At 40.5% G+C, this 15,254-nt stretch overlaps 1 non-coding gene across 1 annotated transcript; it reads left to right on the top strand.

Annotated features, from left to right (window-relative positions):
* The first annotated feature begins 12,782 nt into the window (after positions 1-12,782).
* On the top strand, positions 12,783-12,889 carry LOC136498713 (small nucleolar RNA R71). Its single transcript, XR_010769721.1, has one exon. It is a non-coding gene; the product is annotated as a small nucleolar RNA R71 (small nucleolar RNA).
* The last annotated feature ends 2,365 nt before the right edge of the window (positions 12,890-15,254 follow it).

Below are 15,254 nucleotides of genomic sequence, written 5' to 3'. Positions count from 1 at the left end.
GTACATTCGGAAACTGGTAATGGAGTATAAAGACCATGGGGATTAAGGCGGGACTTAGCTTTCAAGCAGATTATGCAGCGTGCAACATGTCGCTGGACATCACGTCGCATATGTGGCCAAAAGAAATGATCGGAGAGCATGTCCAATGTCTTTTTACGCCAAAATGACCAGCTAAGCCACCAGCATGGGCTTCCTGCAAAAGAACTTGATGAATCGAGCAGGCTGGAATGCATAGTTTGTTAGTCCAAAATAAAAACCCATCATGCACATAATACTTGTCCCAACCTTTTCCAGCAATGCAATGAGAGAAAGGTTCTTTAAAATCAGAATCAGTTGCATAGAGTGTTTTAATGGATTCCAAACCAAGCACTTTTGTATCTAATTGTGTAACCAAACCACATCTCCATGATAAGGCATCGGCAACAATGTTATCTTTTCCACGCTTATGTTTTATAACATAGGGAAATGTTTCAATGAACTCAATCCATTTAGCATGTCTACGGTTTAGTTTGCCTTGACTTTTTAGATATTTCAAAGCTTCATGATCAGAATGGATGACAAATTCTTTAGGTAACAAATAATGTTGCCAAACTTCCAAAACTCAAACTAAGGCATAAAGCTCTTTATCATAGACAGAATAATTCAGATGTGGACCATTCAACTTTTCAGAAAAGTAGGCAACATGTTTACCTTCTTGAAGTAGTACACCTCCTATGCCAATACCACTTGCATCACATTCGATCTCAAATGTCTTACCAAAATCAGGAAGTTGTAGCAGCGGTGCTTCACAAAGCTTTGTTTTCAGCTCATTGAAAGCTTGGTCTTGTTTATCACCCCAATTGAATGGAACATCCTTCTTTGTCAAATTGTTGAGGGGTGCAGCGATGGTGCTGAAATCTTTAACAAAACACCGGTAAAAACCTGCAAGACCATGAAAACTTTGAACTTGACTCACATTTGTAGGTGTAGGCCAATCCTTTATTGCTTTAAGCTTTTCTTCATCAACTTGAATTCCATCTACAGAAACAACAAATCTAAGAAAAACAACACGGTCTGTGCAAAATGTGCATTTAGCAATGTTTCCATACAATTTGTCAGCTCTCAAAACAGCAAGAACTTGACAGATATGATCAAGGTGTTCATCAATTGATCTGCTATAGATCAGGATATCATCAAAATAAACAACAACAAATTTGCTAATGAAAGCTCTTAACACATGATTCATCAAACGCATAAAAGTTGAAGGAGCATTTGTCAAACCAAAGGGCATCACAAGCCATTCATAGAGACCAAATTTAGTTTTAAATGCTGTTTTCCATTCATCACCTATTTTCATTCGAATTTGATGATAACCACTACGTAAATCAATCTTGGTGAAAATAGTTGAACCACTCAGCTCATCTAACATGTCATCAAACCTTGGAATAGGGTGACGATATCGAACAGTTATAGCATTGATAGCACGACAATCAATACACATACACCAAGAACCATCTTTCTTTGGAACTAACAAAATAGGAACAACACATGGTGATAAGGATCCACGAACATACCCTTTGTCCAAAAGCTCTTTTACCTGTTGCTGAATTTCCTTTGTTTCTTCAAGGTTTGTGCGGTATGCTGGACGGTTGGGAAGAGAAGCACCAGGGACCAAGTCAATTTGATGCTCAATGCCGCAAAGTGGGGGAAGTCCAGCTGGTAGCTCATCAAGAAAAACATCCTCAAAGTTCTGTAACAAATCAAGAACAACACTAGGCAGCAAGCAAGGTAAGTCGTTAGTGGAAAGTAAAACCTCCTTGTACAATAGTACAAAGAATGGGGCTGTAGTGTTTGTCACATCTCTCAAATCACTCCTGCTCACAAATAAGCACTCAGTTTGGTGTGGCTGTTTTAAAGTGAAATGAGGCTTTATGTGGCTGGATGCTTTAGAACTATCTTCCTTACTAGTGTTGTGGGTCTCACTCAGTTTTCTTTTTTCAGATTCCTCTCTTTTCATGCGAGCCACATCTAAAACATATATCTCCTCTGGAGATAATGGAACAAGAACCACCTTCTTGTCCTTGGCAATGAAAGTGTATTTGTTAGACCATCCAAAATGCACCGAATCCACATCAGATTCCATCGACTATTGTTCCCAATGTCTATTATCTTGGGCCTATGGGTGACTCTGATCCATCTGACTTTATCAGTCAAGAAACCAACCAAATCCCCTTCAAACAATCTGTAGTAGATTTGCCCTCCTAAAATACCAAAACTCTCTTTAGAAACTGACCCAAAATGCCTAAGGGATGGAGAGATTGGTTTCGTAGGGTATCGGGGGAAAAGGCTGGAGATTGAGAGATTTATGACTTGAATCAATGCTTGACACTCTCATTGTCTGGAATGGAGAGGAATGACTTCACTTCTGATTTTTGCATCTTACTTCTAGTCCAACACCCTAAATGCTTTCGTTTTTGGTCACGGCCCAATGACCATCACTTTGGCCGATGTTTATATGTTGATCGGCCTTAGAATAATAGGATCAATGCAACCTTATGATTTCTTAAGCACTGGATCCAAGAAATTAGTCAAAATATCAGACTATACAGGATGGGCAAGCTACATTCTGAACCACAATGGAGACAGATCAACTGTTGCCGAAAGGAAACATGTAGCTTTCCTAAACATGTGGCTAGAAACATTCATCTTTTGTGGATCTTTCTGTGGTCCAACTTTCAATCATAAATACTTGGCAGAGCATCTAGCAGCTGACAATGAAATCCCTCTTGGAAAATACCTGCTAGGATCTTCTTATCATCTGATGCACTAGGTAGCTATCCAGTTGCTGAAGAATGAACCACTGCATACTATTAGTGGCTCTTGGTGGTTGATACAACTATGGTTGAACCTATATATGCACAAGATTGTAAGACTTGATCTAAAAAATCGGAGCTTTTCTTCTTCCAACTTTGCTAAAGATTACAAAGGTAAAGAAGGAAGAATTCGATAGTGCATGAATTATGGTGAAGCTGCATCAGCCATAACAATTGCTGTTGATGTAGGCCATCTTTTCAATAAATTCTATAGAGGATTTGATGCAAACATTTTGACTTGGCTACCTTATGATGAAGATGAAGACAATGCATTAGTTCTGCCAGTCAAATTTTGGTTTAAATCAGGCTATTCAGATGAAATAGCTACAACAATTTTTAGTTGCATTATCAAACCCTATGTACTGCCAGCTGGATTTCATCATGGTCGTGGCAAAATGGCTACCGGTTCTTTTCTCCCAGAAAATCTTCCAACCTATGAATTCTACAATCCTTGTTTCGTGGCCCGTCAATTCAGCCTTGGTCAGCTGCCTCCTCAACTATTCTTCAAGGATACGCTGAACCCAAGAGAAGGTATCAGTGAAGTAATGGAAACCTCCAGAGTCTTTGAACTAGGATCAGATCTTCCTTCCTTTTGCTTGCATGACTGGACAAGAGTCACCTTCTCTTCCAATCTATTTGACTCCTGGTGGCAAGAATGGCACTCCTATCTCTTCTGTGGGTCAGTCCATCCCAGATGCGTAGCTCTAGATGAAGATTTCACTTCTAATAGTGAGGTAACTTACCATTCCTTTTTAGAAAAAATATTCAATAAATTCCCCTACCAACTATTCTAATAAACTTTTTTATGACACCGAATTCGATCCCTCAAGCATGGATAGGAATGGGCATCCCATAGAATACTATCCACCATGTCTAGCCTCAAGAATGGAATCCACAACACCCATCTTAAAGAAGCTGATGAAGACCCCAACTCCTCCAACAATACTTACATACCAGTCTTCCGAATGCAAGGTAGCTAGAGGTGTGACTTACAAAACCACCTCTAGGAAAAGACTCTGCAGAACCAAACCATCAGTTGCTCAGGTAAATCAACTGATCGCCCGCAAAATGATATTCAATTTCTAATTTCAATTCTTTCCTCTCAGTTATCAACCATTATATCCCAATCTACTCTGAGTGTTGAACTATTGTCCTAGGCATTTAAATCAACACCAACCAAACCTTCATCGACCGATCCTCAAAAGGAGCCTATTTTGGTTGAAATAATCGATGCTTCTAAGACAGCAGAAGATGAGAACCCTTCTACTTCACTTCCTAATGCTGCCAAGGTATCTCCTCAATACTCTTAATTTTTATTCAATTTTCATTCTTCTTTGACCATTTACCATGTCAGACACTCCCTGAAGAAACATTCAAGCTGGAGCAGAAGTCTGATAGTCCATCGGTTGAAAATGATCCTATTGATGTTGACACCCAGAGTGTCGAACCTCCAATCTAGCAGACAATTGATGGTAAGAAAGTCATATACCTAGTTTATCTTCCTGCAACCAACATAATCTTTTTGAAAAATTTCCCTGATGTCTGTAGATACCATCATTGAAAGTTCAGAGCCGATTCAACTAGATACCATTGGTGCATCATCAGCTATTCCTTCTCCTCAGATAGAAACTACCCTAGAAAAGGTATTGTGTCTCCTCATTTTCTCAATTTCCAACAACTTGTTATTTCTTAATAAAATTTTTCCTTACCCACCTGCAGGCACTTAAGTCACCAGCTCTGAGCTACTCTTTCAATTTTCAAGAGTATATAGATGAAGATGAAATCAGCTCATCAACCATCTCTTCCAAAGAAGCTTTGTTAGAGGATATAAAGAATCGGCTAAAAGACTTGCTACCAATGCTAAAAAAGAATATAGCCGATTTGGTCCAGGAAGCAGATCCAGTCAGAAGAACTTTCCTAGCCATTAAGGGTAACTTGCCTTCGAATCTTGCTGAAGTTCTAACACCTTTATCCAACATTGAGGATCAAGCTCCAAGAGTGAAAAGGGCTCCGAGAAACCTAGCTAACCGTGAAGCTTTATTGGCCAAGAAGAACTCCAACAAACAAGAGGCCAAAGTGCTAGCATAGCTAATCGATAACTTGAAGAACTCCTCCCTTAGGATCGAACCAGAGCTGAACCAACTAAAAGTCAAGCGTGTAGAACTCGAGAAGGAACTAGAGAATGTGAAGGCTGCCTTCGATCACCATGAGTCCAATCTGGCTCAAATACCCAATGCCATTAAATAGAAGAAACAGGAAATGCTGACCAAGGTCAAAGAAGGTAAAGCCATCCGCAGCACCCTCGAGAACATCCCTAGATTAGCCGAAGAAGACAAGCAACAAATCGTAGAAGCTGATGCTATCCGGCTAAAAGTGTTGAAAGTAATCTAGGATGTTCTAAACTTGTAATCTGCATACCAACATTTGTAACATATACTTTGTGTAGAACTAATGATAACCATATTTTCTTCTAATCTATCGTATCTCTTATCTCGGCTAAAGAGCCGATTTGAAAATAGCCAATTCCAGACCTCTGACTTTAATCCAATTAAGTCTAAAAATACGGCCTCCACTAAGAAAACTCCTCAATCTTTTATCCTCAGTTATCAACGCCACATTCTCTTCGGCATTAGTGGGGTGACGCTTTGCCTTCTATTAACTGTGGTTGCCTTTTGCACATCCCAAGATATCTACTACCTCACTTTATGGCTATAAATACCACCCAAAGGCTCTGGTCTCAAACACATCTACACTTACAACTGCTTCCATTCTCTTGCAATCTTTCCATCTTCACAAAACCTGTAGCGGTTCCCTTTTCTCCTCTTTAGATCTAACCAAACCCTATGGCCGGTGAGGACAACTAGGGTAAGCGCGTGGCGGCGGAGGTCCCAAAGAAGAACCTACCAATGAGCCAGCGCCTCCGCCGTATGAGGTAAGATCGACATCTTCTGCTCATGGCAATGATTTTTTCTAACTTGTTTATAGGTTCATTCTGAATGACAGCCTTTGTCCACTTCCTCCTAGGGCCGGCGAGCCCTCCAATGCTGCACCTGCGCCCCCACATTGGATTTGTCGTTGGACTCCTCCATCTCCTACAATGGCGACGACGCTCAGGATTTCCTCTAGGAGTGGAGGACGGCCCAGGACCATTACTCCAAGGCAACTCAGGATAACGGTTAGCTTGAGATCCCCCTCGGGGCCTCTCAAGCCACCCCTCACCACCAAGGAAGAGGCTAGTGCTACTCGAGCACAGGTGGCTGAGTCTGACGACATGGTGGCAGGTAAGATGAACTCCAAGAAAATCCTTATTTCAATTTCCACTGTCTTTGTCTTGATAGCCCCTTTGTTTTTGTGATTACCAACCCTGACGGTGCTATTGGAGAACCTCCAACTGGCGGCAAATGGGGCTATGGTGGTCGTCATTGCCTAGGGCCATCTCCTCCACAACCGCCTACATGACGTTTCGACGTGCGTCTAGGAAATCACCCTCCATGACATTGACCGCGGCTCGGCGGTGGCCCTAGCCATGGCACAGGTCCAGACTGGGCATGACCTTTGGACCATGGAGCCGGGCTTCCCGATGGCCGATGACCCCAACATGCACGAGGACCTGATCGAGGACTTCGACGACACCGCAGCGGCCATCGTGGACATCACCTCAGCCTAGGACGTTATAAATAAAGTTTTTGAGTAGTTTGTACTAGGAACCTACTAAAGTCCTTTATGAACTCGTCTAAATCCGATTATCATGATCATCTGTATGTATGTTTGTTTTTTGCTTTATAGGCAATACATGTCATATCGGCTTTCACCCCTCTAGGTCTATTTTTTGAACTAAAGGCGATACCCTTTTTTGTATCGGCTATTAGAGCCAATGACTGAACAAATCTGCTGTCATGTATTAATCCAAACGCTAGGATAATATTTCTTTAGATGCTTTCCTTTGACTGCTTTCTGATAAGTTGCAACAGCATTCTTCAAACCAAAGGTCATTACAATCCATTCAAATAAGCCAATCACGCTAGGGCACCTAAAAGCTATTTTTGCTATGTCTTCCTCAGCAATAAAAATTTGATTATATCCTACATTGCCATCCATAAAACTAATAACCTTGTGCCCGACTGTTGCATCTACCAACATAATGGCTATTGGCATCAGATAACCTTCCATGGGTGTAGCCTTGTTCAGATCTCTAAAATCGATGCAAACTCTTAACTTCTCATTTTTCTTATACACAGGAACAACACTCGATATCCACTCTGCATAACGGCACGGTCGGATAAATTTTGCTTTTAGTAATCTTTTAGTCTCCTCTTGATATCATCAAGGACATTTAGGTTAAATCTCCTCGAAGCTTGTTTAAATGGCCGATATCCAGGTTTGATTGGCAACTAATGTTCGATAATTGATCGATCTAGACCAGGCATCTCATAATATTCCCAAGCAAAATATCTTTAAATTCCTTTAATAAATCTATCAACTCTTGCTTATACTTAGGATCCAACTTAGCACTTACATACGTCGGCCTAGGTTTATCTCTAGGACCAATATCTATCTCCTCGAACTCATCGGCTGACGTAAAGCCATGTCCTAATTTACCATCTGTGCCATCTATTGGATTATCCATTAAAACAAACTCTCAGAGCCAACTGCTTGGATCGGCTGTTGGTTTTCATCATTGATATTAATGAAGCCTCCTTCCCATAGCTTGCCAGAAAAACACTCAAAATCTTCTGGTTCCCAATATATTGGGTCAGCTATTGCTATACTCATAGAATCATTAGCATGAACCAGCTCAACATCATCTCCATGCCATTGAATCAAGCATTGATGCATAGTCGATGGTACACAACAATTTGCATGAATCCAATCATAACCAAGGAGTAAACTATATGAACCCTTTCCATCAATGATAAAGAATGTAGTGAGCAAAGTCTTACTTCCAATTGTCAATTTAATGTTTATTCCCCCTTGGTCTTGGATGCATTACCTCCAAAGTCCTTAAGCATCATGTCAGTCTCAATCAAATCTCCTCGTCCCTTGTCAAGCTTGCGAAAAGTAGTATAAGGCATAAGATTAACAGAAGCACCTCCATCCACCAACATTTTGCTCATCGGCTTCCCATCAACAAAACCTTTCACATATAAAGCCTTCAAGTGCCGATGCTTGACTGGCTTATCAAATATAGCTTGCTGTATCACTATCAACTTGGCAACTATAGCCTCATATTCCGATTCATCAAAATTTGAATAGACTTCTTGATCTGCTGGAGCTCTAAATTCTCACGGCAAAAGAAAAGCCATTTGAATATTAGCCGATGGTTGAACCTTATCGGCTGTTTGTTTAGCACGCCATACTTGAGGTTTACTAGATTTCTGAACCTGTTCTAGCTCTCTATTCCTTAGGCGTTCTACCCTTCTTTTTTGACTTCTTGTTAAACCTCCTAGACACCATTGCCCTTCCTGCCAAACATACTCTTCCTCATTACCTTCTTCTTCATAATCAGCCTAATTTTGATCAACAACTCGCTTCCCAAGCCCATCATGAACACTTCTATTTTTTAAGCACCGATCCATATTATCATGATGATACTCGATTCGAGCATGGATAGACCGCAGTTGGCTTGAGATTGTCTAAACTCCCAATATTGTTCACTACACTCTAGGCAATTATTTCTAGTAGGTAATTTCAAATCACCATTCCAATAATGTCTAAAGAAAGGACAATTCCAATGTGATTCAGCTTGTTTTCTTTCATACCTCTCCTCTTCTTATTGACGCATGTATTCTTTCTCTTCTAACCAACGCTGATAATCCTTTTCTTTCTGCCATTGCCATTTATTCAACAAAATTCGAGATGTAACATGCGGCCTCATCGCCCCATTTCTTGACGTCTCTCCCTGCTCATATCGGCTCTTCTGTTGGTCATGATGCCTTTTAATTTCTCTATATTCATCAGCCGATATTTGTATCTATGGATCAACTATTCCAGTTTCTTTTGCCCTAGTTTATGTTAGGACTTTAGTCTTCCCTTTGAGCAACTTAGCATCAACCATATTCTGATCTTTTGGGAAAGGGTTATCATCAACTTTCATCTTCCGAGGTGTATCAAATTTAAGCTTCCCTTGCTGAATAGCCCTCTGTATATGTTGCCAGAAAATTCTACACTCATTAGTAGAATGAGAAGTAGTGTTATGAAATTTGTAGAACTTCTTATTCTTCAACTGATCAGAAGGTAACATAACATGATTGGCAGGCAATTTGATCTGTCCTCTCTCAAGCAAGAAATCAAAGAGCTTGTCTAATTTTGTGAAGTCAAAATCATAGCTTTCTTCAACTCCTTTTCCCCAAGGATTTGACACCATCACTGTCTTCTTACCCCCAATTCCATTCAGCTACAGCAATCTCCTCTTCTTCATCATCCTTGCCATCATCGTCAACTAAATATGGATTATAAGCTTCAGCAATTGCGGCATTCTTCTTGAATCGGGTATCTCTGCGCATATTCTGGAATTGGCTATTAAGTGCTGCCACCCATTGAGCCAACTGACCTAAATTGTCAAACTCTTGCCCAAGCAGTTTTTCTCTTCATGTTGGTAACATTCCTTGAATAGCCAAAGCAGCTAACTAATCATCAATCAGATTCAATGAAAAGCACAAATTTCTAGTTTCTCGGAACCTCTAAAGAAACTCAGCACCTGATTTATTAGTTCTTTGCCTTATAGTCGTCAAATTTGTGATTTTCTTTTCTCCTATCCCAGTATAGAAATATGTATGAAACTTATTCTCTAGGTCAGTCCAATTGGTAATAGAATTAACTGGTAATGATAAAAACCTGGTAAAAGTTAGTCCTAATAGGGACAAAGAGAAGAAATGAACTCAATTAGCTTCTTCAATGGATGCTTCACCCAACTGTGTAAGATACCGACTGACATGTTCTATTATACTTGTGCTATCTAGACCAGTGAACTTAGCAAATTCTAAAACCCTATAATTTGTAGGAAGAGCAACCAAATCATACCACTCTGGATATGGACGCTTGTACAAAAAGGTCTGCCCTTTTGGTTTTAAACTGAACTTATTCTTTATCATTTCAGCTACTTTGAGCAATAACTCATCAGCATTTGAATTTGGATTTCTTTGCAATTGCTGGCCCATCTGTGGATTAAAATGTTGGGTACCATGATACCCTAGATTTGGAATCATATAAAGGGTATTATAATATATGCCATAATGATATCCTTGTGGAATCTCTATCTGTTGAGTCCTTTGCTGATTTGCTGCTTGAAGTCTCTGATTGTAAATGTTGAGATTTGTGTCTCTATGAATCCTTTGAACTAATGGCGCTATTTTTTGAGCCGACAGCGGTATTTGGCCTGAAATGCCAAAATTAAACATTTGATTTTGAACTTGACCCATCGGTTGTTACACATACTACACTAATGATCCAGGATTATTCTATATTTGATTAGTACTAGTACCCTGAACTTGCTCAGATGAGCTATAAACTACCTGGGCATCATCATTACTAGCTAGTGCTTCTTCTTGATGGCTAGTACCGGCTTAATTAGTCCCCTGAGTCAATGGGTGTGGAATGCTGTAATAAGCAGGTCCAATCTGATCAATTGGATATCCATGAAACACCTCCTTCATGGTATTGTGGAATGTGCTTAAGAAAGTTGTATTATAGTTCAACATGGCATCATGAATAGATTTGTTGACAACATCTACAAAGAAGCGTCTATCATCAGCTTCATCTGTATCTGACTGCCCATGTATCAGAACTCCTAGTAGTGGATATTTCTGAATAACTTTATTGTCATGTGTCTTGGTGTAGGACAACAGACACTTGTTCTAAAACTCTTCTATAGCATTACTAATGACATCTTTATCCTCATCAGGTAAGTCATCAAAAGGCACAATAAGAATGTCCCTGTTGTTGTGAGCTGCCATGACGATTGTGGAGTCCCACCGGGCGTGCCAAAACATGTGCTGTCACCAAAATATGGCAATGCAATCAATACACAGCAAGCTGGATGAATTCATGAAAGCATGCTATATGTGTGAGAGCATCTATATGTGTGAGAGCATAAGCAATCTATATGTTGACAGATTCATGAAAGCATGCTATATGTGTGAGAGCATAGGCAATCGGCTAAAACAGCCGATGCAGGCATAGCAAACAAACAGAGTACATATCTCGAACATGAACAAAACCACTAATCGATAATTCCTGATCTAAAGTCTTATCAGTGAGGTTCAACCGGATCAATGCTGCTATGGTAGTGTCATTAGATTAGATCTCATTAACTAGTGAGTTTATTTAAGATTGAAACTTGTCTTTGGATGCATATTATGTTTGACTGGAATAGAGATAAAATAGCCGATCTAGCAGAATTAAGTCGTCAATTACGAGATTTGAAGCATGCCTGATCAGAGGACAACCCATTAAGATAATAGATGCCGATCTATCTCTATCTCAATTGGGTGATTTTGTTATAATTAATAAAATATGAATTATAGCAAAATCGATAACTGGTGAATGAATCAAAAACATCAAGGAAAGTCTTACTAATCTTAGCAGATTCGATAACTGGTGATGTTGTGTTAAACAACAAGTTATTTAACACAAGATCGATAACTTTGATCTATATTATGATTCATAAGAGATTAATCAGCTGATGCAGCTTTATAAACTATGATACAGATCGATAACTAACTTATATTATAGCTCATAAAACATCAATCAGCTAATGCGGCTTTATAAGCACAATACAAGTCATGACGGTACTCACAAGCAAGTCGGAGGTCAATCAATCGATGCAGCCCTGCTTGCTGAAGAACTCACCGAAAAGCTATATTACTCCTTACTCCTAAGGATTGGCGTGAAGCCAAAAAAGTAAAGACTGATTTTGATTGATGTGTTGATTTTTTTACAATGACCAGGGTCCAATATTTATACCCAGAACCTAAACATGAATCCTACTCAAATACGACTTATTACAATTCTTGGAATAAAAGAAAACATTCCTAACTTAAGATAACTTGGGCCCTAATCTTTTCCTTTTTGTAGAGTCCGACATATTTTTCTTTGACGCCATCCGTAAGTAGTCCGTTGACATTGTTAGATGATGTCATCTATAAAATAGCCAATTCCGACACTGTATCGTGACCAGCTGATACCAATTCACATCTGATCGATTCCTTGATGATACAATCTTAGAAGCTCCAAGTTCCCGCGTTCTTCTTTTCAAATTTTGGTGTAAACAGTTTCTATCATTTTATTGAAACTAAGTTGATTCTTTAAGGCAGAAAAAAACTCATCCAATTTAGCATTTATATTTTCCAACATCTTGTCATGAGCATGCAACTTTTTATTAAGGCTATCAGTCATTCTACCATTACTATAAACAAGATCTTTAAGGAAAGCATAACTATTATTACCTTGATTGTTTATGCGAGGAGAAGAGTAATAATTGTTGCCTCCCTAGTTGTTGGGAGCGATGATTCCATCCTTGAGGTTGTGGTGGACTAAGCCCGTTGTTAGTGTTGACAAAGGTGATGTCTTCCTAGGTCTTGGGATAGGAATTGCTTGAATGTCCAACATCTCCACAGACTTCACAAGTCATCTGGGATTCCATGGCTTTGAGTGTCTCTAGGGGCACTCACCTTCTCATATTGTTCTACCCGCCTTGCAAGCATATCCATCTTAGCTGCAAGCATGCCAATTTCTTTAACTAAATGCATACCTCGTTTATGGGGTTGGAGTCGATCGTCGCTCCATCCTTGGTTGGAAACCATCTTCTCGATGAGTGTCTTGGCATCTGCAACACTTAGCGAAAAGAATGCTCCACCACCAATAGCTTCTAAATGGCTCCTATCTAATGGTACTAATCCATGGTAGAAGTTCTGGGTCGAAAGCCAATTTTCCATACCATGGTGTGGGCATGCAGAGATGTACTCTTGCATTCATTCCCAAGCTCCGGGAATTGACTCATATGCTAGTTGTTGAAAACTAGAGATCTTATTGCAAAGAGTATTAGTTTTCCCCATAGGTAAAACTTGACTAGGAAAGTGTTGGAACACTTGTCCCATGTGTCTACAGCGTTGCGGTTAGAGTAAAACCATTGTCTAGCCTTTCCTAACAAAGAGAAGGGGAAACGGCGAAGACGTATAGCCTATTGGTTCACTACCTTAGTGGTGAATGTGCTACAAATCTCCAAAAAGTGTTGGAGGTGAGCATTTGCATCCTCATGGGCTTTCCCACAAAATGGACTAGCTTGAACCATCGTAATTAACGCTGGCTTAAGCTCAAAGTTTGCATCCCCATTGATAACATTGGGTTTGGTGGCTACATTAGCAGCCGAGGGTACAAAAAAATCATGAATGGACTTATCACCCTTGATCGTGTAGGGTATGAGAAAAAAGGTTAAACTACTTAGGATAACTAAAAGACTAGTTAGCAAGACTAGCAATATAAATCCGAGGCCAATTGCCTTCCCCGGCAACTGAAGCCAGACATGCTTGTTGATACTTCTTAACAACTATTGGAGAAATTCTGCAAGCGCACAGAACTATCGCGTAGCACTTCGCTCGGTGAGTACCGATTGTCGAATTTATATTTTTTTCCCACAGGAAGGCAGAAGGCTAGAATTTATATTTATTGGTAGATTGCATTGGGAAGCCTAGTGTGTCCTAGGTAGGTGAAGGATAGTGGAAGTTGAATGTGAACTACCTAAACTAAACTACCAAACAAGCTACACTAGAGATAGCTAGGTGGGAGAGTGAGCGATTCATCTTTTAGTAACTAAGGGTAAACTAATGACTAAGAGAAATGCTGCTAGTACTTCAGGGCACAACCCTCCTACCAACTAGGAGAGTTAAATAGACAAGTGTAAGGAAAATGGACCCTAGACCCATTTACTTTGGATTTTGGTGTTTGATGACCAACACAACTAAATTGGACTAATAAATTTGCAAGTGATTGTTTTGTAGTTTAATAGGGTGCAAGACATGACTTGGACGAAGGCAACATGATGATCCCATGATCAACATTACAAGCAAGATCTTAGAACCACAAGGGGATACCCAAGATATCAAGCAAAGTCCAAGCATGAAGATAGGAACCAAGCCAGACGCAAGATCGCAAAGAAATGAGCTCACAGAAGTGACCGAACGCTGGTAGCACAGTGACCTGGATGCCCCAATCAAGAGGCTCGGCAGCAGCAGTAACTGGATGCTGAACGAGCAAATCGACCGAACGCGGGACAACAGAGTCTGATCGAGTACAGAGAGGTTCTAGAGCTGGAGACACTATGACCGGACGCATCCAGGTGGCAGGTGATCAGACGCTGGTAGTGTCCGATCAGTTGATCATGCCTCCAATGGTCGAGACAACCGGATGCATCTGGTCAAGACATGATCAGCGTCCGGTCAGTAGCAGAAAAATAGGATTTCATCCCCAACGGCTACTTTCTCAGTGGGGCTTATAAATACAACCCCCAATCGGCCATTTGAGATGTGTGGAGCTGAGGAAACATATCAAGGGTGTTGATATACTATTTTAGTGATCTCCATTTGCATAGTGCTTAGTGATTCATTAGGTGATTAGCGTAGGTGCTTTTGCAAAGTGCTTAGGTTGATTAGACCACCGCTTATGTGCTTGCTCTAGGTTTGGGCCTAGTGTTTAGTGAGGTTCTCATACCTCTTACCACTCGGTGCTTGCGCACACCATTGTTATACATTGAAGGGTCTTATAGTCTTGCGAGATCACACCAACTGCATTTTTGGTGTGGCCGCCACCGTGTACCAGAGGGAACAAGGCCTGCGGTGTTTCGACCAGAAGCTTGATAGTGAAGACGACGGGGAGCATCTAGGAGAGGCTTGCCGAAAGGCATGTCAGAGACCCACTTGCACATGGGGAAGGCCTGAGGCTATCCATAGAGTTACCCGACCGGGAGCTTGGCCCTTGCGAGGGATTCCTTGCGAGGGGCTCCAACGAGGACTAGGGGGAAGCTTGCACGCTTCTCGATACCTCAGTAAAAATATCAGAGTCGTCGAAGGGAGTTTGCATATCTCTACCTTGCTCTTTAGCTTCCGCATTTACATTGATTGTATTACTCCTTTTGAGGTAGAGATAGGAACACACTAGCAAAACCATAGTTGCACATTAGATAGTTTATCTATTGCATAGGTTTTGCTAAGGTTAGAACAAGAGGCCATAGTCAAGCTCAAGCTCCTCTAGTGAAGATGAAGAAGAAGATGAGGATGATGATGATGAATCAAGTGATGATGATCAATCTTCCTCCTCCACCTCTGACCTTGATGAAGAATCAATCAAACTTATCAACAAGGTGGAGAAGATGATCCAAAGGCTCAATGTCAAGAGTGTGCCCATCCAAAT

The sequence above is a fragment of the Miscanthus floridulus genome, chromosome 12, assembly GCF_019320115.1.
Source record: "Miscanthus floridulus cultivar M001 chromosome 12, ASM1932011v1, whole genome shotgun sequence".
Classification (NCBI taxonomy): Eukaryota; Viridiplantae; Streptophyta; class Magnoliopsida; order Poales; family Poaceae; genus Miscanthus; species Miscanthus floridulus.
The sequence above is the reverse complement of the archived record's forward strand: the minus strand, read 5'-3'. Positions and strand labels throughout refer to the sequence as shown.